Source organism: Micromesistius poutassou (genome assembly GCF_964030765.1).
Source record: "Micromesistius poutassou genome assembly, chromosome: 10".
In the NCBI taxonomy this organism is placed as follows: domain Eukaryota; kingdom Metazoa; phylum Chordata; class Actinopteri; order Gadiformes; family Gadidae; genus Micromesistius; species Micromesistius poutassou.
In genome coordinates this window covers 13,291,220-13,313,754 of record NC_140280.1, presented here as the reverse complement: position 1 = coordinate 13,313,754, position 22,535 = coordinate 13,291,220, and the positions used below count along the sequence as shown (strand labels likewise).

Below are 22,535 nucleotides of genomic sequence, written 5' to 3'. Positions count from 1 at the left end.
AATGGAGGCGGGGGAGTGCGCTAACGGCCCGTGTTCCTGGCACACATTAGCCAAACGGTGCTGCTGGCTAGCCATGGCAAGAGGGGCTTGTAAACGTCGGGGCGGCCGGCGTTCGGAAGCCTTTCCCTCTTAAGAAACTGTTGTAAAAATCCATCAAGTCAACACACATGGAAGCAGGCAGACACACACACACGCGCGCACACACGTGCGCGCGCACACACGTGCGCACGCACACGTACATTCCGGGGGCGGACAGGCGTCCGGTGAAAAGGTGGTGGTATGGAGAGTTTGACATTTTGAGATGGTTTGAAGGCTTTCCGGGAGAAAAGGTCATGTTTTTAGCGAGGAGAACGGGGCCGTGTCAGGGCACGGCGGGAAGGGCGTCGTGGGGCCGGGACGGGAGGACGGGCCGCGCTGACACCAGCAGGTCAGAGGCCTCTGAGCCCGCCACCGCGTGCTCGTCAGTACCTTCACTGGAGACCCCGAGATTGTGATCATCAATTAGGAGGAGACATTAGGAGGAGACTTGAGGAGGAGACTTGAGGAGGAGACTTGAGGAGGAGAGTTGGTGAGGAGAGTTGAGGAGGAGACTTGAGGAGGAGACTTGAGGAGGAGACTTGGTGAGGAGACTTGGTGAGGAGACTTTGTGAGGAGACTTGAGGAGGAGACTTGGTGAGGAGACTTGAGCAGGAGACATTATGAGAAGAGTTGATGGGTTAGACTTGAGGAGGAGACTTGGTGAGGAGACATTATGAGGAGAGTTGATGGGTTAGACTTGAGGAGGAGACTTTGTGAGGAGACTCGGGCCCCGTCCCATTACTTCCCCTAGCCCTAGAATGTGCGCTTAGGGAGCAAGAGGGAGGGCCTATTTTCCCTTAAAATCATCCCTTGGCAGCTAGCCAGCTCGGTACCTCACTTGCAGCTAAGGGAGTATCACAAATTACCCAGGATAACTTTCAAACTCAGCAAGCGGCAATTTTCCCATGTATCTCAAACAGTTATACATTATGATTATGTTCAATTATTTAACTATACAATCTGAATGTGTAGGTCGTCTTATTTTCGACACAAGGTTCACATTTTGAAACGCGAATGAAAATAGTAGCAGGCTTCTTCCCGTAGTGTAGACACGTCGATGCTGCGCGTGATGTAGGGGAGCACGTTTGTTACGCTAATTTGCATAATATGAATTATACTGGTGTCCCATTTAATAGGGAAAGGGGACTTAGGGGACTTGACTATGGAGGGAACTCAAAGCAAGTGTTCTCGTTAAGGGGAGAGTAATGGGATTGGTGTTGATACTTGAGGAGGAGACTTGACGAGGAGACTTGACGAGGAGACTTGTGAGATGACTTCTCATCGATTTCTTCAAACCAAGCATATTGTGTTCCCTTGTTCACAACATGGATCAACGGTCTTCTATTGAAACAGCTGGATCTTTAATGTCATGCCTGAGGACAGAGAATTCCTAATATTCAGAACTGAATGATTTTTCGTCCTATATCTCTGTTTCATTTTTGTGTTTGACGGGTCTTTCTTCTTCTTCTGAAAGTTAGGCGTATTTGTTGTAGAATTTACAAAGGGACTCAGTGACTCCATGGAACGTTGCCTTCTTTGTTCTCGCCCTGTGTGTGTGTGTGTGTGTGTGTGTGCGTGCGTGCGTGTGTGCACATGCACGTGCATGCCTATGTCTGTGGTCTGTCGTGTGTCCCTTTGTGTTCATGTCTATATGAATATAAATTGGTCCTAAGGATATTCTCATCTATCATGTTGTGGCCCCTCTACATTAACAGCTGCAGTCTGTCATGTTTTCACACTCCCTGGGGACACACACTCACACACACTCGCTCACATACACATGCTCACACAAACATGCCCCACCCCCCCCCCCCCCACACACACACACACACACACGCACTCTAATGGGTATCCCAATGCAAATGACATCAATAACTCATCACTAACATCCTGGTTCATTACTTTGTTTCTGCCAGTTTTGTGTGTGTGTGTGTGTGTGTTTGACTGTGTGTGTGTGTGTGTGTGTGTGTGTGTGTGTGTGCGTGTTTGACTGTGTGTGTGTGTGTGACTGAACGTTGTGTGCATTACAGCTTTCAAAGAATCCCGCTACCATGGAGTGATATTGCTGCTAACTCAAACCCCCCCCCGCCGACTCCCCACCACCATGTTATGAAGTCGTTACTCTCCCCTTACTCCCCCCTTGTGTTCGTGTCTCATGTGTCGAAGCTCATTCCCGCTCGCACAGAGCAGCGTTTGGTTCTGTTTTTGTTTGGTACTGGGTGGATCTGAATGGGAACGCAGGAGGAAGCCTGCTTGATCCCGGTGGCGCTCGTTTGGCAGATTTCTTTGTAGTGTGTGCGGTGCACGGCACACCCTGCTGCTAAAATCATGCACACACGGGGGGGGGGGGGGGGGGGGAGACGTCAGCCTCTACTACCTGAACACACCCTGAAACCCTCCCCATGTGAACGGCTTACCTCAAGGAACAAGGGTTTCTGTACCGGGCACACACCTATACGTATCTGAAGGTACGGCGAGAACGCGTCTTTACTTTGAGGGTGGACGTGACCTCATGACTCTGTGTGTGACTCACAGACAGAACAGAGTCTCACTTGATGAGCATCTGTCTTCCTGTGTGTGTGATCTATGTCCGTGTCTGTGATCTCTGGTCCGTTCCTCTTGACTCGGGTGTTTCTGGTGACGGCAGACGAGGAGTGAGAACTTCCGGAAATGTGTTTTGACAAAGCCACACGGTGACACTGAAGAGGGGTGGCGCAGAAGAAGAATCACTGAGCTCGTATGCCATAACAAAGAATCTGTATATATTTTTATATTTACTTATTTTACATTATATTTTCTGGTTCTCTCTCTCACTCACTCACATAAGCACACAGCAGCAGCTTATACTGTGTGTGTGTGTGTCAGAGATGATTGGTGGGGTAGGCCGGGCGGCCGGGCTGATGGCTCTTCATTACTGTGTTACATAATCAGCCATCCAGTGGAGGAGTGCTGGAGGACTGACAGCAGATGTAGCCGAGATCTGCTGCTGCTGTGGAGCGCCACATGCTGCACAGCTGCAGAGAGAGGGAGAGGGAGAGGGAGAGAGAGAGAGTAACAGACGGTGGCCAAATATGTGATGCAGTGGAGTAAATGGAAAACAAAGGGGCAGAGAGAGGGCCCCACCGCACACAAGGACAAGTGTCCCTTGTCTTCGTGTAGAGCTAGACGGTTGGAAATAGTTTCAAAGTGTTTCGTAAAGGTCGTCCGGTACAAAGACATTTTTCCCCACTGTGGCACTGGTACGGAGGCACCAAGCTGTATCATCTACCCCCCGAATTAGATTAGACCCCGAGACGGACGAGGGCTCCTCGCCCCCCCCCCTTATCGCCCAGGATGTGTGGAGGACTTCCTCTTATGTAGCCCATTGTTGAACGAGAAAAATCCAGACGACTTGGATTCTGTATGAAAATTTAATTATTATTTCCATTCGTTTGGAAAGAAAAAAAAAGCTCCCTATTCTGCCAAAAAGCATGATGACGCCAGATCTCAAAGTCATCCTCTGCTGCTGCTGCTGCAGCTTGCAGCTCGCCTCTCGCGGTGTGGAAGGAACAAAGAAGAGGCCTCGCTGTCTCTCTCTCTGTGTCTTGTGTAATCTCACATCGTCCGTTTTAGGTTTTTCGCTCCCTAATCACTTGTTCGCTCTTTCATCTCCGCTCCCTCCTCCTCTGCTACATTAGCTCCCTCTCTGGCCGTGGCCTTGCCCTCGTGTTCCTGCGCGGCCCACGCTCAAGTCTATATTTTACCACTCCTTTTGTTACTTGGTAGCATACAAGTGTGCCTTTATGAAAGGCTCAAGCCAAACAATGGATTCAATTTTAACTGCAAAGAGAAGTTGGAATCGAATCGATTATTCTTTCTCGCCGAATCAAAGAGAGATGTGGCGGAGAGGGGCTGTGATGGCGGATAACTCAACTTTTTGGAATTCATTTTTTCACCGTAATTCTTTCGTCATCCCCGGCTGACCAATCAACTGATTCTCATTTCACACTCTTCACCTCTTCTCTGTCGCCATGACGCGCGTGGTTCTGTGGGCTCTGCCCCGGCCCCTCTCGGCGTGAGGCTTCCAGATCTGTGGATCGCTGGTGTGTGACCAGTACACACACACACACACACACACACACACACACACACACACACACACACACACACCGTGCACAGACTGAGAGCGTGCACAGACTTGCCGGGCACCTCTTGTGCTTCTGCTGCTGAAAGAAAACATTTCATAGATTTTCCGGCGTATCCTTCTAGCAGCTTACAGGTAATGTTGTTACCTTTCACTCAAAGGCAGCAGACTTGCGATGGTGGTGTCCAGAGCAGCCAGAGGCTGACATTTGAACAACCTCAGAAGTTCACTATATCCGTTGGCCTGGGGCCACAGGGGGAACCAACTGATTGCAGACCATGTCCCACGCCCCAGAGGCAGCTCTCCTTCAAGACCTCTCCCTTTGGTCTCCACTCATGTGTGTGTGTGTGTGTGTGTGTGTGTGTGTGTGTGTGTGTGTGTGTGTGTGTGTGTGTGTGTGTGTGTGTGTGTGTGTGTGTGTGTGTGTGTGTGTGTGTGTGTGGTGCAGGGAAGATGGCGCTTCACTTTCCTCATCTGAGATCATCAGAACCAGAACCAACTCTCACCCACTATATCTCCTCTAGTCCTCTTATTTTCTATCCCTCCCTCCTTCTCTACCCCCCACCACCATTACCAGAACTCCCACTAGGGCAGCCCATGACGGGCCCAACCAGTCCAGGAGTTTGCCCAAGGCCTGGTTGCTTGACATGGCCTCCTCCGCCTCTACCCTCCTATTGTTTATCCTACAGTGACTGTGATTTCTTCCACATGGGGCTAGCAAAGGGAGAGGTGTGTGTGTGTGTGTGTGTGTGTGTGTGTGTGTGTGTGTGTGTGTGTGTGTGTGTGTGTGTGTGTGTGTGTGTGTGTGTGTGTGTGTGTGTGTGTGTGTGTGTGTGTGTGTGTGTGTGTGATGCAAGGCATGACCCAACCCCCTGTGGTTCTGCATGTTGTTATTAGAGACGTGGTAGCCATACAGTGGTCTGCTTGAGGACTGGCCTCTTCCTGGAGCAGCTGCGGTCGGTGGTGGTGGTGGTGTGGGTGTGTGGACGCAGGCAGCGCGGCGAGGCCTGTGATGCCCAACGCCGTTACATTATCTTGTTACGTTGCTGAGCCTCTTTTTGTGTTGTTGTTGAGGCTTGAGGCCTTCCATTATAACTGTAGTCCCTTTATTTCCCCTTGAGCTTTTTGTTTCTTTTGGTATTGCATTGCATTTATTTAGCTGAGGCTTTTATAGAACGTACAATTCATCAAATAGACAAAGTGCTCCAAGTGCTACATTTGAGAAACGAGAGATACGGAAAGTATTTATTTTGGAGGAAAATGAACAGCCTCAACATTTTTTCCTCTTAATAACCTCTGAATTGTCTTACCATAGGTATTGTAGTCAGATATAGACACATCCCGACCATCCTGACCATTTTCTGTCTCTTCATGAAAAATCTGATGGTTTTCATTCTTGTGATTATAATGGACCACTATAATTGAACAATATGTATTGTATAGTATGATGTCATAGTATATGTGACTAGAACTACAAGAGTTAACTTTATCGTCCCCTGTGTCTCCATTGACTTCTGAGGGGATTCTGAATAGAGGTTTCTGATCTTCGTCTGCTTGGCCCCTGTTGCACAGTGCATTGTGCTATTGCTCTTATGCCTCATCTGGTTGTGAACAGAGCCTTCAACCCCGCATTTAATCAAACACCCTGAATCCAAGACACAGGGGCTCCATTCTACGGGGTGGAAAAGAAGCACTTTAAACGCTGCAATCGCTCAGCAATCCCAACCAAACGGAACGGTCAATTTCCATACACCCTTTTAACCTTTCAAGATTTCCATTCTCCCGACAGCTAAATTGCCGAGCTAAAAGAAAGAAGAAAAAAAAGTTTGAAAGGGCAGTAATAATAGATTAATATCTACCGAAGGATAGAAGGGGAATAAATATCCATAACAAATGACTCCTCGAATACATCCCAGTGTGCAGCGTGCTGCGGGCTTGTGCTGTGATTCTTAAGGGACCTAGATGGGTGTAATACACTTGGTATCTACAAAGTGGACAAATAAAAGGTCTTATCTGTTGAAGTCTTAAATTGGTCTGAATTAGCTCGAGACATGCGGCAGGATTGCAGAGAGATCTGTTGTCCTCCCTGTTTATCTGTGAGTCAGAGGGGCACGGCCCCTCCGGACTCACTAGCCCATCCTCAAGACGGAATCTGTTCATCACGACTCCTTAACAACTTCCATGGAAACGACATTATCATATATATCATCATTTAGTCCCAAAGTCCTCCGAGGACACGGCAACATAGTCCAAACGTTTCAGAATGCTCAGATAAATCTGGCCGTTGCCGATGGTAACTGCAGCGGGGGCTGATATAGCGGACTGTGTGGGCCACTGTGTTTATGACAGTATGCCAGTATTTCCAGATGTATGGACAAAAAAAAAAACGATTCAACTGAACTCCCACATCCACAGCCAGACACTGGGTGTTGCAGTACTGCTGCAGTTTATTAAAACCAAACCCCTCTGATTTGTAAGGAATTAAGTTATTTTTTGCAAAGATTTAATGGAGAGCAACTGACATTTTCTTTTCGTTCTCTAAAACCAAGATGACAGACTGAAAATTGTCAGAATTCATTTTCCCCGGTACAACTTCAACACGTTGTAAAGTCCCCACTCTTTTGGTTTTGATGGTAGATACCCAGCCATACATCGCTACAATTATGATCCACAGCCATTTCTGTCAAATGTGTAAATCGTAGAGTATTTCACTTTCCCTGGTCAGAGGTGGTGCCTGTGGGAAAGGTTGTGTATGTTACATCTGTATCTTACATCTGTATCTACACAGCAGCAACGGCACTAATTAGTCTGACGACTGCTGACTTGTGGTCGGTTCCAAGTGTAATGTGATACCCTCCATGTGGCCAGAAACCCTTTCCAGACACACATCAAAAAGACTGTTATCAGCGTGGGCACACTTTGAAGACCATTACTTTCCCTCACATTACGCAGTTCCTATGGCAGGCTTGTGTCAATGACAGGCTTTTTGATCCAGCGTTATGACTTCCTCTCTCAGGGCCGTCCGTTTCCTGTCGGGGGGGGCCCCATGCACACAGCGTCTTGTCCGCTGGTGTTATGGGGTTTCTGTGACCATCTGAAAGCCCCTTCCCGCCCTGCAAGGGCTGCCGGTCCAGATCTGATGCCTGATCCCGTTTCTAGTTGTTTGTGTTTGTAATGAACAGAGCAGCGTCTACTGCAGCTTGGTTCCAACTCCTTGTGCCACTGCAGCTGGTTACCCTGGGCAACTGTTGTTGTCAACTTCTGCAAACACGCATTTCCTCTGAGATGCTACAGTGGATTCAGCAACGGCTGTCTGTGGAGTGAGGTAGAAAACAACTTAATGCTGCAGTGCTTTTCCTTTCTGGTGTTTTGCTTTTCATTCAGTGTTGTTGGTGTCATGACTAGGGATGTCAGTTTTGGTAGATTTTGCTTTCGATAGAGCAAGATGATGTGAAATACAAGAAAGTCGCTCTTTCCTTTCAGAACCCAATAGAAGCCATGACCTCCGTTTGTCAGTGGCAGATGGACCTCTTGAACCCACTAGAACAGCCATTATAGTTTTTACCGCTTCTCCATTTAAGGGCCTTGTCAAAACGTGAAAACATTTCACACATAGAGGTGGACGCTCACCAGTGGTGGAACAGGATTTGTCTGCCATTAAGTGTTAAGTAGGCCACTCCATTAAACCATTAAGTACGAGTGAGTACATTTCTTTTCAAATGGACATTACACTTGAGGGAAAAAGTTGTGCTAATGTCAAAGAAGACGAACCCCATACAACAGAAGTGTTCAATAGTCTTGTTTTGTTCTGCTTCTTCTAACAGTGTCCATTGTACAGAAGCTTATCTGTGCACCTTTTTTTTTGCCCAAAGCTGTTTGTTGCATAACCCCCCCCGTCCTGAATTCTTCTGACTAACGTTAAAACCGCCACATATATAAAAAAAAAAAAAACAGGTCCCCTACAGGACACGGATACGTTGATGTAGCGGGGGTGTGAGACAGCCGAAGCCAAGCGCAGTTCTACCTTCAAAGAACCGAGTGGGAGTCTTTGAGCGAGGCGGGCCGTGGCTACGGCGGGGCCTAAATGGCTTTGATTTCCAAAGTGTTTAGAATGACATAATCGCCAAGGTGAGTCATCTTCATGCCGCCCCCGAAAAAGGTGTTTTAGTGTTTCGTCCGCCGCAGTGCTTTCGTCTCGTTGCTCTCCTCAAGTTGTTTTCCCGACACCTCCACACCTGCCTACCTTTCCCTGTATACTCTAACGCTTGTTTTGATGCCGAGCTCTGGGATCAGGCCGGGTCAGACACCGGCCAACCCCGGGGGCCCCTTTGAGTATAACCAGCACAGCACCGCAGGAGACAAAGAGCAGCCCCTCGCTGCTGTCTCATCGCTAATCCCCCCATTAGCTGCTCCCCATCGATCCTCCATCGTAAACAGCGCTGCCGTTTGCTTTGCAATTCCACCTCTTCATCCACGGGGCTGAAAGGGAAGGAGGGGAGAGGGGAGAGGAACGGAGGAGCAGGGCAATAACACCAGAGACGCAGCGAGAGAAAGGGTGTGTGTGTGTGTGTGTGTGTGTGTGTGTGTGTGTGTGTGTGTGTGTGTGTGTGTGTGTGTGTGTGTGTGTGTGTGTGTGTGTGTGTGTGTGTGTGTGTGTGTGTGTGTGTGTGTGGAGACGGCCGGAGTAGCTACCAATCTGCTGGGCTCATGCCAGCGGTGGACGGTGGGTTCCGTCCTGCAAAATGTTTGTTTGTGCTTCTGTACGTCAAAGCTGCTCCGTCACCCCTGCAAGACCCACACACCACGCCCCCCCCCCGAATCCCTGGCTCCATAGCCGGGGGGCGTCACCATTGATTTCCCCCACCGGTGGGTAGATGACTTCTCAGCGGGTCTCAGCGATGGCTTATTCACCTTCTGATGGGGTGTCGACCTTCCACTGATTGGGTTTAGCGGCCGTTTCATTGGTGATCGGGGGTCTGGGCTGGCCGCGGCAGTGGGCGGGTGTTCAGGGAGATGGCGATCGATGGTGTTCGACTGGTTAGAAATACAGAGTAACCCATCCCAGCTCTCTCACGAGCAGAGGGGACCAGGTTGACCCATCCCGGTTTCCCCTCTGTTGCTGACCCACCACTTTACTTTAGTTAGTATCAGACTGTCTATGCACCAGTTTGAACATTTTCCAGACATTAAGGTTGGCGTTTGTTGTTTATTACTTCAATTCAAATTTAGCAAAAATGCTAATTTTAGTTTGAATAGAGTGTTGGTGTTCCGGTCTGCGTTGTGCTGCAGGTGGCTAACCCCGGCTAGCCTTGGATTGAATAATTCAGAGGAGCGCGGCGTTCCTCTCCTCCTCACTAACTAGGTCACCGGAGCTTAGATACGGCACATGGGACCTTCCAGTCTTAAACACACACATTAAACACACACTTAAAAACGCCGACCGTCGACTGTTGGTGAACTGCTACGCTGGCTGAAAAAGTTACAGAGGAAGACGGCAGTATGTGTCCCCACATCAACTCGGGACGACTTGCAAGTTTATGCACGGACTGCAGCTGTGCGTCTGAGCTAACTGTATTCAAATGCGTTTTTCAAAGTAAAAGTTGCAGCACGCCACGATGGTGCTGGTACGTTCACTTGGTCGTTCTCGGGTATGAAGGGTTTACCGTCGCGTGAACACGGGTACACCCGGACAAAAACCCGGGAGGACACACTTGCCACACCCTGCACCACTATGCTACTGTATAAACAGGCCGACAACCATAACCCCGCAAACTCCTTCTCTTACTACGACTCTCCCCCTGCTCATTTCTCTTGTGCTTAATAATATGGCCCCCTACTGCTTGAGATGAAAGGGAAGAGGGAATTAATCCTTAAGGCAGCAGAGGGACTCTGCTCGCTCAGCCCCACACATCCCACTCTTGGCACCCCTGCTGCACCCCAAGGTTTCTACTCGAGTTAGACTAACCCTTCCCTTACCCCCATCCCTCTCTCCTCAGTTGGTCTCACTGCCGGCTCTCCCTCACTCGCCAGGATCCTAACAGGTCAAGTGTGTGTGTGTGTGTGTGTGTGTGTGTGTGTGTGTGTGTGTGTGTGTGTGTGTGTGTGTGTGTGTGTGTGTGTGTGTGTGTGTGTGTGTGTGTGTGTGTGTGTGTGTGTGTGCGTGCGTGAAGAAGAGATGAATTTCATTATTGCAAGATTGAATCATCTGCTGAGAACAAAGCTCATGGCGAAATCCTTTACACACACAGTGGCGCCGTTCAGCATAAAAACAGCTCTGTCATTTAGGGTGTGAGTGTCTTCCTCTCTTATCGTGGGGTTTCATTCCTTGGTAATATATTCTCCTTATCTCTTATTCATTCAGAAGAAAATGATTCAGTTTGAGCATCATGGAGAAGGTGTGTGCTGCTTTTGAACGGTGCTGCATTCTAGCAACGCGCCATTAAGCTCATCCATTTAAAAGCAATGACCATAGTCATGTTTGCTCCGCTGGCCTGGAAGCACTGGGAGGAGATTGAGGACGTTGGAGCCTGTCAATAGGCAGGTGGTTTTCAGTGCCCCGCCCGTGACCGATGTCTGTCCATAGGTGGGGATCCCCGATAGACGGATCTCAGTCACAATCTTCTTTGTAGAAATTGTTTATAAATTCAATTGTGATCAGAGCAAATTAGGATATTTGTTTGGAAAATGCTGAAAATTTTCCTTCCAAAAAATGTGAACAAATAAGTTATGGCCACTGAGCTAGAAATGGAATAGAAATGTTAGTTATATTATTATGAAATCTAAATATTTTTAATTTGAGTCTAATGTCCCTGCAACTCTTACTTTCATCTTGTATCTCGACTGACAGACCTGTGGCATTTGCAAAGAGCAACGGGTAAACAGCTCCGCCTTCCCTAGTAAGACATGCATCCCAAGGCCTTCTGTATTCCCACAGGAGTGCAGCAGCTGCCACATAGATTGTTAATTAATCTCTGAGGGTGTGTGTGTGTGTGTGTGTGTGTGTGTGTGTGTGTGTGTGTGTGTGTGTGTGTGTGTGTGTGTGTGTGTGTGTGTGTGTGTGTGTGTGTGTGTGTGAGAGAGAATGCCAGCCTTGGAAGCCCTGGCTTTAGAGGACTGGGGTTGAATCCCCACGAGAACCTAGAATCAACAGCATCATGACACGTGTCAAGGATGAGACAAATCCCTCAGAAATGGTTTAGCATAGAAAATAGTCCCTGAGTCTCTCTCTCGGCCCTGCTCTCTCACACTCTCCGTCTTCCTCGCTCTCTCTCTCTCTCTGCATCTTGCTCTTTCGCCGTCTCTCTCTGTCTCCATACATGTCTCGCCACATCTGTCTCTCTCGGTCTATCTCTCTGTCTCGCTCCCCCTCCCTTTCTCTCTGTCTGTCTGTGTGTCTCTGTCTGTCTGTCTGTCTCTCTATAAGCAACCCTCTGAGACGGGCCGTCCTGTCTCTAAGTGTGATGACGTTCTCACAGACCGATGTCGGTATCTTTAAAGCTCTGCTCTCCTCCCTCACACCTATTCTCTTTTTAACATTCGATACATTCTCTCACAACAGCCGATCCAATTATAAATGTGCTAAGCAGACACTCTCCTCGCCGCATAATTCCTGTCGTGGCGTTCTCATTTGAAGTCCTCTTATGGGTAAACTGGGTCATGAGTAGGAAGCAGTGGGTAGGACTGTTTTCCCCGCAGTGGGTGAGGGGGGCAACTGTCTGGCTGTCAAATGCATGTGCAGCTGAAGCTCCCCCACTATAGGTTAACATGCATGGCTGTACAGAGACGTGTCCTGATGAATAAACTAGATGCTAGCGTGACCGGATCGAGGTTGAAGACTGGGTTAGTGGTGTGTGTGTGTGTGTGTGTGTGTGTGTGTGTGTGTGTCAATGTGCCATGAGGCATTGAACTTCAGTTGACCGCTCCCCATAGGAACCCTTCGATAGGCTGTTGTGATGCTGCGAGGGCATGCTCTGTTCAGCGTCACTTATGTGTTGGTGCATGTACATCTGTGTGTGTGTGTGTGTGTGTGTGTTGGAGTGTGCATGTCGGTGACTTCCCGGTTTATAGTTCAAAACGGGACTGTCTCTGATGGATATGGATCTAAAAGGCCCCGGCAGAAAACAAGAGCCTGTGTAGTCAGTGTAGAGGCGATGAAAGGTGGACTGGTTTTTCTTTTATCAGCTAGACTCGTCTGTGTGACAGGTGGAAAGATGGAAGCCTTTGTTTGGTGTGTAGCACACCACATGTCATTACTATAGTTGAGCTTATTGAAATTCTAAACTGAAGATGCTCTCAAACAGACATAAACATCTAAAAAACAAGTCTTGTAGAATTATAGAAATGAAAATACATGCATTAAAAAAATTGTGTATTCCGTCTGTTTGAGACAATGGCAAAAATATTAACAATACTTGTATCTCGATGTTTGTATAATAACAACAATCATTTCATTGGAAAACATTGTGGCATATAGATTTTAAGTAATATTTAACAAAAAAGTAGAGTCCTGATCACCTTAACCGATGCAGACGAAGAATAACAGCCTTAGTATTCCCTATTTTTTGTTTTTTTGTTGTGGTTGTAACTAAAAATACCCGTCCAACATGCCTTAAGCTCCTTATCACTATGCATCGTTCGCCTGTTTCCCAAAACCATGTTTTCCCAGAACATTCTTTCCGAGAACTGACGCGGGGAGTTTTGTGTCTCATGCTTCCCATCCAGGGAAGCTATGAAAATACTAAGTGGTGGATTATTACGGCTTGGTTTAACCCTCCCCTCCAAAATAACCTCCCCTCCTCCCCTCTCTCACCCCATTCATTGTTTTATTTTATACCTCTTACCGACACCGATAGACCGAGACGCCCATTATCATCAGACGAGACTGAGACAGACTCCCTAATCGCCCATTTATCAGCCCTTTCTCTGCACAACGTGCATATAAAACCCCAAATCCCACAAAGCTAATTCCTTTGGCCCTTGACATCACACGCCATCTAGTCGCTATCTGAAGCTGGTCTCGGGAGCGCAGCGTCTCTGAGATATGAAGACCACTTCTCTTGGCTCCGGATGGAAGCGGCCTTCAATATGCTGTCTGCCTCTGATTCATCCTGACCCACACATCTATACACCACCCCCCCCCCCCCCCTCAGTAAAGTTGATACGTGGAACCTTCACTTACTGAGGCATGTGGAGGTGGTTCGGTAAACATCCACCTACTGAATGATCTGGAGGTAGAGGGGCTCAGGTCGTCTTCCACCCACTGAGGGACATGGAGGTAGGGGTCTTGAGGTAAACCTCCACCTTCTGAGGGACCTGGAGGTAGAGGGGTTCCGGTGTGCCTCTTGGAGGTGGCATGGAGGTGGATGCTGCTGGTGCAGCAGCTGGCAGCCAGCCAGCCAGCAGGCCCCGGTCCTGAATGTCAGCTCAACCATCCGATGACGGGAGACGCGGTGTGTGGCTGCCATGGGGGTTTGGAAAACAAAAATATACGGCTCTTTGTCAACCTTTGCTGAGAAGAGTTATTGTATCCATTGATTGGATTATGTTTTCTTTTCGGAAAGGGTGGATGCAGATGGGGCGTGACGTGCATGCGTTCTCCCGCATACCCGCACTGACCCCTCTTCCCGGGATTTAGGCCTTCTAAGAGCAACCAGCTACACGCTTTCTTGCCTTTGAATAAAAATCGAGATTCACTCTGTCTCTCCACACTGGCTCAGTGTGAAGAGATGGAGGCTGTGAGGGAGAGCTGGAGACATTGAGGGAGAGAGAGAGAGAGAGAGACAGGAGAAAAGGAATGTGTGTGTGAGGTTGGTTGTGTGTGTTTGTGTGGGTTCTGGCATCTTTGGATGACTTCCTGATGTGACTGGACATCTGAGTGAACAGTATTAACCCCTTATGCAGAAGAGGTGTGTGCACAAACACACGGGGGTAATCTGAGTTCACACACACACACACACACTCTCACACACACACACACACACACACACACACACACACACACACAAGGAGTGCTGCCGGATTTAATGCTAATGAGGAAGAGGAACAGTGGAATTCATACAACTGTGAAGGGAGGCTAAAGTCCTCTAAAGAAAGATCTAGCAACAGGAGAGAGAGGGAGAGAGAGAGTGGGGGGGGGTGATGGAGCAATAAGGAGAGACAAGAGGAGGTGGAGGAGCAGATGGTGTAAGGAGGAGGCAAGGAGGAACAAAACATTCCTTTTCTCCCGTACATGAGTGTGTGTGAGCAGGGCCATTCATACCTTCCCAAGATTTCAAGTGGTGTATTTTTTCCACTGTCCACATTTCTCGCCACTTCCTTCGCTGTCTCTTTTGTGTTTTGTCTCTGCACTGAGCTTTGACTTAAAATGTGTTTCTCATCTATCATCCAGCAAAACCCCAAAGCGAACCCGTCCCTCACCCGCGAGACAAAGGCACTTCTTCGTGCCGCGGTGACGATACATATTTCTGTCGTTGCGGTTCTCTGGGCTCCCGGTGAGTTCCGTCCCCAGACATCAGACGGCTACAGCAGCGTATCTGACAAGTTTGATGGAGCATCCCGCCGCGCTTTTGCTGTCTCTACTCAGTCCAAGAGGCACTCCTCCTTTTGCCGTCACAAAATCTGCAAATCTCAAATCGATCCGCTAACTTAGCAGGTGTACGGTGTACCAACCCTGCTATGGACCCTCGTCATCTAGCGGACCAGAGGACTTTTTCTCCATTCATTAACGAGCCGTTAGGGCGGGTTGCCCTACGGGGGGACACTGGGTATTAGTGAACCAAAAGCAGAACCTGCTGGGATTCAAAGATCCTGGCCTAGCCAGTACTCTCCTGCCCCCCCCCCCCCCCCGCTCTGGACATGTCCAATGCTAAAAGTGTTATTCAATACCCTTGACGTTCCTTCTTTTCCAACCTGAAGGACCAAGGGTAATAGGAAAAGTATGAGCCGGGCCAGGGGGCCTTCGGTGTAAAATGTGCCCGTCTGCTCCGTCGGGTGGCTTGACGCCGCTCTGCTCCCTAGTTAATCTGTGAACCTGGAGCCTCGGCGGCCAACACAAAAGGACCCGTTTTCCCCCCCTTGTTTTATGCCTGGACTGCGGGAAATAAAGGACAGCTGGCCGCGTTCCACAGCGCTACCTCAGGGAGGGTGCTTACAGCCCGTAAACCTCCAGTGAACACATCTAGGAGACTAATGGCCGACTCTGGAGGAGCAAGAGGTGCACAGCTGTTCAGCTTCAGCACCACAGTGGTTGATGCTCGGCTATCGGATCATTTACTTTGCAATAACAACTTAGTCCGTTGTTCGGGTTAACAGAAAACTGCTGAACTGCCATGGCTTGCTCGTCAGTTTCTTTTTATGTACCAAAGTGATGAGCTAATTAAACCGTGGGACACAGCAGTGATATTAGTGATGTTCTTTTGGTGATTCCACCAGTATACCGCCACTAATTGTCTCTTTCATCGCACATACACAGATGATAATGGTCTTTTTAGTTTTGCATTTCCTTTCTCCAAGAGAAAAAGGGAGAGAGAGACAAAATACCCATCTTGCTCCCTCTCCCCTTTTTGTTTTGCTTGATTCCTATGTTTAGTGACTGACTCTGGGAAAAACTCACAAGGGTCAGGGCAATGAGTAAAGAGACAGCAATCGCTTGATTTCAGCCCCTCCCACTCACCCCCCCCCACCCTTTCTCATCCAATTGAATTTAATGTCTCTTTCTCTCACGCTCTTAGTCTCTCTCTCTCACTCTCACTCCCTCTCACTCTCACTCTCACTCCCTCTCTCTCTCTCTCTCTCTCTCACTCTCACTCTCTCTCTCTCTCTCTCTCTCTCTCTCTCTCTCTCTCTCTCTCTCTCTCTCTCTCTCCCCTTGCTGCTTCTCTTCCCCCAACCCCTCCTTCATTCCGCTCTCTCTCTTGGAGGTGTGTCTTTCACATCTGGAGGAGCGAGCAGGGTTGGAGGCTTAGGGGAAGTCATTCTCTCTCTCTCTGTCTCTCTCTCTCTCTCTCTCTCCCCCCCTCCCTCTCACTCTCTCTCCCCCTCTCTCATACACTTCAGCCCTCGCTCTAGCGCTGTGTGTCCTGTGTCTCTCTCTCGTGTGTGCCGGAGTTCAGCGTGTCGAGGCAGAGGGAGATGTGGGCAGCTGACTACAGAGCCAAAGCACACAGAGTCTCCGCGAGGTGGAATTACCCAGGCTTCATTCAGGAGGGGAACCATGGCACGAGTGTTCTCCCATCTTCTCGCACTCGCGCACGTTCAATTTCTTGCTTTTCCCACGGTTGTCATCTGCTCTTTGTCGTTCCGTTCCTCTGAAGCGAACGTTGGACTTGAGTGATCTCTTCATCCAACCGGAACAGCTCCCTGCTTTGTTAATTAGATTTTTGATTTATTTTCATTTTCGTGGACAGCATTTAGTTTCTCGGCTTTGCCGTCGGGATCCCTACTTATTCATCCAACCGACCCTCCCGCTCTCTGCTGTCGAGGGGACGACAACGGAACAACCAACCACAACAACAACAACAACAACAATATCAACATCAACGACAATCACAGACGCGCCGGCAGGATGACGGACATCCTGGTGCCGGACGTGAACTTGAACACGGTGTGCGAGCGGCTGGAGAAGCACTGCTGCCTGGATCAGAGCCGGCAGCGCCCGGACGGCTCTCCGCAGCCCCTCTTCCCCCCCACTCCTCCTCCTCCTCCTCCACCGCAGCAGCAGCAGCAGCAGCAGCAGCAGCAGCAGCAGCAGACCCCCGTGCTCAGCAAGAGGCTCCCCAACACGGGAGCCAAGCTGTGGGGTCGGGTCCGCAGCAAGCTGCTGAGACAAAAGGTCCATAGCTAGGCACACGCACACACAAAGACACACACACACACACACACACTCTCACTCTCACTTACACAAAAGCTTTTTTTCCTATCCCTTTCAACTTTTTGTATTCCTTTTTTTTTTTCCGGACCCTCGCTTGTGGGTCTTTCTGTGTTTTAGTGTGTCACGGCCATCTGCTGGACTCCCATTCATGGCACTGTGTTTCCCCTCCTTTCCCCTCCCCCCCCCCCCCCCCGGGGGTAGCCATGTGTTGGCTGTCGTCGTCCCCCCCCCCCAGCTCGTTCTTTTGGTGCATTGTTCCAGGCTGACAGGTGTTAGTGACCCTGTTGTAAGCCGTGCTTGATCCACACTTCCTTACCACATGTTAGGACACCCAGGCCATTGTTGTTGTGATTGTGGTTATGGCCGATCCTTTATGTATATTCTATTTCCTACAGACCCAAGATAAAGGTCTGTACAATTTTGTTAAGAAAAAATGAGGATTGGAAATGGAACCCTTCACATTGGTGTGTCAATATATACCTTGAGTGTTATTACGCCAATTTCGTTCTTCATGTTTGTAGGACTTTGTATCTCTGTGTGTATACAGAGGTCTGGTCGGCTGGTTTGTGTCCACCCGTGTCTTTGATGTTTTTTCACTGTTAACATGAAGAGGTGTTGAAACAACAGGGTTAACTCTCTTCTGGTTTCTTTAATGGAGCTTTGTGTGCGGAGCTACCCACCTCTCTCTCCCCTCCTGCTGGGCATTCAGAGAACAGCACTCTGTGACTCGACTGATCTAATGCCCCCTTGGCATTTCTCTCACTGTAACCATTTTTCTCCTTGCTTCTCTAATTAACTGCCATTGTGGATGGCGCATCCTCTTGAGAACTCTATCCAGTTAATTCCTTTCATTTTGTGTGCACAGTTCTGAGCCTTGTATTGTCTGTGTTGAGGGAAGAGTGGGTGAGGGGATTTTACATTTTGACCTAGTTAAGTATCCTCCTCCTAGGTAATTGCAGTGAATCAAGGAATCCCTTTTTGTTTGATTTGGCAAACTGTGAAACTGGCCAGATTGTTGTTTCATATGATCACGGGGACATTTATATTCCTTGAATAATTGTAATTGGCAGTCGGTTAAGGGTTTTTAAAGCATTTTCTTTGCCACTTAGCTCAACGACTTGCATGAATAATCCAGTTTCAGGTTATGCGCCCTGATTGAAGAACACAGAAATACGCACGCAACGCATAAGCTATGCATGGGTCTGGGTTTGTCGTGTGCATCAGTTTGATTTTCTGCATTGCAATGACTACGTGGGTGTATGAAAAGGGACTCATCTTCCCCATGCTGTGGTTGGGGGTTGGGGGGTAACATGGCTTGATTGCCTACAAGGCTGTGCGTTACCTTGAACATGCAAGCTAATGGGTCCATGCAGGTCTGTTCTTCTTTGATTTAATTAGTTTTATGGGGGTGGGGGGGGGGGTTTAGCATTCTCATGTGGCATACCCTCCTCATTATTTTGATGTATGGGCTTCGCTATATGCGGCCCTCTATGCACATAGCTCAGACTATTAAGGCCCCAGCGCCAGCAGGACTCCTGGTAGAAGGCTGGGCTTGTCTGCTTCAGCACTATTACCTTGTTCAGCTCAGGTGTTGGCAAACCGCACATGTCTCTAATCTGGGATCCCGCACACACACACACACACACACACACACACACACACACACACACACACACACACACACATTGCGCCATTGACCGTATTGATCCCACTCAGTCCCGTATTGATTTGTCCAACCACATGGCCATGAATCCAGACAAGTGTCTGTATGTTTCAAGGTTTGTTTCACGTCAGGGGGAGGTTGTCATTGTCTATAGTAAACTTTGGACAGTGAAGCCTTGTTCAGCACTTTTCTCTAAATTGCTCTTGCCCGCTTCACCTCAAGGGGTTGTTTGCTTTCACACTTGCAGCTACACAAAGAGGTTGATTCATTCCGGATCTGGGCTGTTTGCACGTACGGACTCTCACCCGCACCTCCATCACTTGATCCGCAGTGGCGTGACCTTACCCCTGGAGGCTATCCGTTATGATACAATCCATTAATGTAGTATAAGCAATGCAGCCTCGCTGGGCCCCACGGCCCAGAGCAGCACTCCCACTCAACCCCTGTTCCTGTGGACCATAGTGTCGGTCCCCTGGAAGGGGTGAGGCCGGGGTTGAGCAAAGCCCGCTGTAGCCGGGGCTTATGCTCATGTTTGTGTTGACCCCAGTACTAGGCCGTGATCCACGATGCAGTCAGGGGGGGGACAGGGGGGGACTTGTTTTCCTGCTGTCAGCCCGAGAGCGGTTAATTAAGACGGTGTGAGATGAGGAACGGGGGAGGGGGGGGGGAGGGGGGGACGTGAACACGGATGAAGAACACCTAATTTGTCTGGAAGCGGAGAGCTAATGTACTTTATGTCTCCTCAATCGATGATTATGATGAAACACCTACTTAATAGGCTAGACTTTTTTCATTTTTCCCTTTGGTTTGACATTATGTTCTACTCAGTGATACGAGTGTGTTCCCCGGCCGGTGTGTTTTGTCATCATTATTTAAAACTCTGGCTGGCTTAGTGATGGAGGGGAGAGAACAATGGAATTGTGCAACCAGCTAAGCCGTCAAAAGGATTGAGCTTCAACCCTTTTCTTCCCCCCTCCCCCCTCTCCCCCAACCCCCCCATTTCCCCATCCCTGATAACACCGTAGCCCAGCTTGGCGCAGCCCTCCGCGTGTGTTTATTGGTGCAGACGAGGTACTAAGGGTCATCCTCCCGGCCACCTAAAATGCCAGCAGCTCCCCTAATGGCGGCTCTTTATAGGCCCCATAAATCTCTGCCCGTCCACGCAGCCCCGGGGCACACGACGTTATTGAACTCGGTCCGTCTTCTTCACAGGCCTCTGATTGGTTAATGGGCTGGAGGGGGGTGGGACTGGGAGGTCAGTAATCCTCAGTGGTTTGGGGGTGTCGGGGACCCAGTTGGGTCCGACCCTGTTGCCCCCGGCTGAAGACCGAGGACTAGCGTGCTGTATTTATCCTCAAATGAGTGTTGCAGGCTGGTGGCCACTGGTGTAGTTCAGCCCCTGGTCCACATTGAGTCATCCTCGTCGAGGTCCACCATTGTTTCTACACAAAGGGAATTGGTGTGCTCTCGCCACAATCTGCGCAACTAAAACATTGTTTCCACCGCTGTATTACTTCAGGGACTCTCATCTGTCAGCGCACTGTACAGATGATCTCATGTGTTATATGTGGCCCTGAAACAGTTCTGTAATTGACTCTCTAAAACGGTGTAATGTTCCCAGCAGACGGACCAGTAAAGGAAAACATAAGATCCTGCGAGAGCAGTGGGGTCATCCCTGAACCGTCCAAGGCCTGTATAATAAAACACAGATATTAGTCAGCTTGTTAAAGTTAAAGGAAAGTGGCAGTAAGTGGGTACAGTTTATTTGCTGGACCTCTTGCCTCCCCTTGTTTGACAATTAGGTCATAGTCATAGGACATTTAAGCAATAGTTTGCTGTTTCCTTTGAGGAGGTCAAGTCTCTGGTAGACTTTGTACCAGCGCTATTACTCATGCTGGCCTGCAGATAGAATGAGGAAGGGCTATGTTGCATAAGTCCACCAGTGTGGGCTAGTACATTGCAATTATGGACTCTATACGGGGTGAAAGAACATATTTAAATAAAATGGCCTTTAGCGATGGACCAATCGGAATGCTCGAGAGTCTGTAAGCTCTTTCTGATTGGCTCAAATGAGGGAATGACTCATTAGGCACATGGCAACTGAGAGAAAAGACCCTGCATGTCTACAGTAGCATTAGTCGCTGCTGAGTCATAAATGCCCTATAACTAATTCATGGGTAAACATTATGCTTTTTTAACCTAAAAATAGGCAATGTGGAGCCTCAAATGAATGTGTCAGTTTGAGGGGAAAAGCTATTTCTGCATCAATAGACCCATGGATTGCATTGTAATCTGTCTTAAACCAAGTAAAGTTTCTAATTGAAGAACTGAATAAAAGCTTTCCATTTCTGGATGAATATTTAATCTGCCAGTTAGCAGATGTTGAAATGTAATGTAAAACTGAATGGATGAGCCCGTAAAGAGACTGACAAAATATATTGGCCTTTTAAATATTTTCTTTGGTCTGAGAACAAAGATAATTGCTTTCAAGTGGGGTAGGATTTTATTTCTAAAGCCTTTCAAGGCGTGAACGATGGTCAGTGTAGTTCCACAATTTTCCTAATCCTAAGTATAACAATGCAATATTCAAACACACTTTTGATGATTGGTCGTTAAATCATGGTTTTTGTTTTTGTTTTAAATGCAACACACACCGAGTCAGGATAACTGATCGATAAGTGTGTGTGTGTGTGTGTGTGTGTGTGTGTGTGTGTGTGTGTGTGTGTGTGTGTGTGTGTGTGTGTGTGTGTGTGTGTGTGTGTGTGTGTGTGTGTGTGTGTGTGTGTGATTCATGTCTCCTGGATTTATTTGGAAGAAATAAATCGATAAACGGACTTGTTAAGGATATTCACCACAAGTGATTATGCAGATAGTCCCGGGTAAGGGAACGCCGTGGGAAACATGGCAGTAAGACATTAGTTGGCCCCTCTTCTCTCTGTCACAACCTTTTAATAGGTCAGCGGACAGCGGAGCCCAGATGAATGACATGTCACAGATGGCAGGCAGTGTGGTTCACATACGATCGTATGGGCTGGGAGCCTCTGCAGCCAGTTCCCGTAGTGTAGTGGTTATCACGTTCGCCTAACACGCGAAAGGTCCTCGGTTCGAAACCGGGCGGGAACAGCACCTTTTCCCCCTACACAGCAGTGACACAGCTGCGTTATGTGACTGATGTAGTGGCAAGGCCGAGCAACCAGTTCGCCTAGTTCCCGCGTAATGGTCTCCCAACACGCAAATGTCTTTGCTTCAAGACTAAGTGGGAACATTATTGTACTGTTCTATGCTTCTGTCAACCAGAATGATTGTCCTTCCTGTACTGTCAGGAATGGGAAAGTAGAACAATGGCAGGAGATGTTGGCCAATCTTTCAATATTCATGTGGTGGTGGCAAAACACCATTAAGGGTCTAATCTGCTTATCTCTTTCCCTGGAGTTTAGTCAGTGGCAGCCATGACAAAGTCTGTTCAAGAAATGTGTGTGGTTCGATTTCATGCGGTCTTACTCACTAGTTTGGTCAGTCACAAACCTGGCTAGTGTGGAAGTGTGGATTGGGCAATGTAGCCAACTATGCAAAAGCCGACGGATCTGGTTACATGTGGCGTCCACATCGGAGCATTCCTCCTGCTCTGCTGTATATTACGATAGACAGGAGGAGGACAGGACAGGAACGGGGGGGGCTGGATGTGGAGTGGACCAGAAGGATCCAAAGAGAAAGGCAATTGAGGACACCTTTAGAGTTTAGCTGAAAGCAGCACAATGTATCCATATTTAAGTAAATCTCTGAAGAACAAAACCCATGGGTCA

The 22,535-nt window shown here is 48.5% G+C and overlaps 1 protein-coding gene and 1 non-coding gene across 3 annotated transcripts in view; both read left to right on the top strand.

Annotated features, from left to right (window-relative positions):
• abr (ABR activator of RhoGEF and GTPase) overlaps positions 1-22,535 on the top strand; it is a 105,583-nt gene that overhangs the window by 73,760 nt on the left and 9,288 nt on the right. The gene's annotated exons all lie outside the window — the stretch shown is intronic.
• Positions 21,783-21,855, top strand: AC3HAE_024896 (transfer RNA valine (anticodon AAC)). Its single transcript has one exon. It is a non-coding gene; the product is annotated as a tRNA-Val (tRNA).